A 2,832-nucleotide genomic window follows, 5' to 3' on the forward strand; every position below is an offset into this window, starting at 1 on the left:
GGGTACGTGTGATGGTCTAAAATTTCAGATGAACAAGAGTACAAGAGTGAAAAACATAGGTTTGTTTGTTTCTTTGAAGATGATTACACCTATAGTCACCTGTACATCCATTCTTTATTTGATGTTGAAACAAATTTCTCAATTTGTAATTAGTCTGGAAGTGTCCCTGACCTGCTATATGCTTGTATTTTGGGTGCCTCTTAAAATTTCTTCCCACGCTAGTTACTTTCTCACCTTAACATTGTAGAACCCTGGAGAGGAATTTTTTTTAAACGAAGGACATGCTCTTCTACCCAGAAAGAAGTCCGTGAAATACACAAGTTTTCTCTATTTTTAAATTCTATTTATCTCCCTTTAGACATATATATATATATATATATATATTTTTTTTAAATTTTCAGCTGCCTTCACTTACTTATCCATCTTCATCCATTTAACAAGCATCCGAGTGCCTAAGAGATACTGGGGGTATAGAAGTGATCAAGACAGAAAAGGGTCCCCGCGCATTCAGAACTTACAATGCAGTGGTGAAGGGCAGAAATTTGTTAAAAAGGGAAAGAAAAAAAAACCACATAAATTATATGTTGCAGACAGTGACATGTGCTGTGGGAAACAAAGCAGGATAGTGAAACACAGTGATGGGGAGGAAATGGGCACAATACTTCAGATAGAATGGTATGGGAAGGCCTCCTGGAGGAGATGTCCTTGGAACTGAGTCCTGAATGACAGGAAGGAGCCAGCCTTGGAAAAGAGGTGTAGGCAGAGGGACAGCAAGTGCAAAGGTCCTGCAGCAGGAACAGGCACGCTTTGCATCAAGAATGGAAGGAAGGGGGCGCCTGGGTGGCTCAGTTGGTTAAGCGACTGCCTTCAGCTCAGGTCATGATCCCAGAGTCCTGGGATTGAGTCCCACATCGGGCTCTCTGCTCCTTGGAGAGTCTGCTTCTCCCTCTGACTTTCTCCCCTCTCATGCTCTCTCTCTCTCAAATAAATAAATAAAATTAAAAAAAAAAAATGGAAGGAAGGCTGGTGAGCAGGGTGACTGTAGAGGAAAAGGACTAGAAGGCGATGGGTGGAGTCAGGAGTCAGCTGTCAGCTCTTTAATGTTAAGAGCAAAACAGCACCCCTTAGAGCCATCTGATGTTCATCATCCAAATGGTGCTCTCATCTCATCTATTTTCTGATTATCAGATTATTCTGTGCTTAAACGAAATCTCACACACGGTTTAAAGATTGATTTTTTGTTTGTTTTAGATTTTTTTGGTTTGAAAAACATTGAAACTTAGGTGCTCTCCTTAGAACAATCACGAAGAACTTTTACTTCGCCTCAGTCTCGCCTTTGTCCTTTACTTAAAGATAGCAATTGATTTACTTTCATTCACACATGGAAAGTTGTTGTTGATACAAAATTACTGTTATTAGAACAAATTGCTGAATGCTACCCTTTAATTTTAATAATCGCACAGGATGCAGGGGTGTATAAAGACGATATAGAATCTGTAATCCACTATTATATGGATAAGTATTTTTTAAACATTTTTTTAAAAAATATTTTATTTATTTGACAGACAGAGATCACAAGTAGGCAGAGAGGCAGGCAGAGAGAGAAGGAAGCAGGCTCCCTGCTGAGCAGAAAGCCTGATGCGGGGCTCGATCCCTGGGATCATGACCTGAGCTGAACGCAGAGGTTTTCACCCACCGAGCCATGCCAGGCACCCCTAGATAAATATTTTTTTAAATACTTTATATAGATAAGTATTTTTAAAATAGATAAGTATTTTTTTCTTCTTCCTTTTTTCTACCTAAAATCAATTTGGAGCTGGAAACACTATGGCAGGGTATTTACTTTGAAATTAAATGGGCAGAGGTAATCCAGAAAAGGCAGTAGATGAGTTTCAGGAGCCAAGAACAGAGTGGAGCATGTGTTTGAAGCCAGACATAAAAGAGATGAAATCCCCATTGCTTAATATCATAAAAGGGTCTGGATATATGAGATTTTTTTTCTTTTTTTTAAGCCCAATGTGGGGCTCAAACTCACAACCCTGTCATCAAGAGTCACATGCTCTACCAACTTAACTGGCTGGGTGCCCTTGAAATAGGAGAATTTGGGGGTGCCTGGGTGGCTCAGTGAGTTAAGCCTCTGCCTTCAGCTCAGGTCATGATCCCAGGGTCCTGGGATCGAGCCCCGCATGGGGATCTCTGCTCAGCAGGGAGCCTGCTTCTCCTTCTCCCTCTGCCTGCCTCTCTGCCTACTTGTGATCTCTGTCTGTCAAATAAATAAATAAAATCTTAAAAAAAAAAGGAATAGGAGAATTTGGAGAATATGTGTGGAATTTATTTCTGCTCACGGAAATAGCACAGGATGTCTTCTTTCATCCACCAGGCAAATATTTATTAACCCTGTACTATGCATCAGACACGGCAACAGGTCTGGGGATCCATTGATGAGCTAAAGTAGACCTGTTCCCCCCCCATAAGGATATGACCCCTCCCATCCTTTTTCCCAACCCTTTCTATTATATGTGTATCTTTTATATCTTTGGGGATAGTTGTTTTGTTAAGACCAGTGTGAGGTCATATCTCATGGGTAGAAACCAGTCTTTTCCCAAAGGAAGCTGACATTTCTAGAATCCATTATCCATGGGAGTTTTTGAATCCTTACTCAGGAATTGGGAAGATCCCTTTGGCTGAAAGAGAGGGAATTCCTTTCTTCTCTTGATCCAAAGAGAATAGTCCACAGGAAGCTTGGTGGGATGTCAACCCTGCGGAGCACACAGGCTTCTCAAAGGCCACTTTGAGAAGCCTGTTAAAAGGATTCCCTGTAAGCAGGTACCT

This window comes from Meles meles, chromosome 6, assembly GCF_922984935.1.
Source record: "Meles meles chromosome 6, mMelMel3.1 paternal haplotype, whole genome shotgun sequence".
Taxonomy (NCBI): Eukaryota; Metazoa; Chordata; class Mammalia; order Carnivora; family Mustelidae; genus Meles; species Meles meles.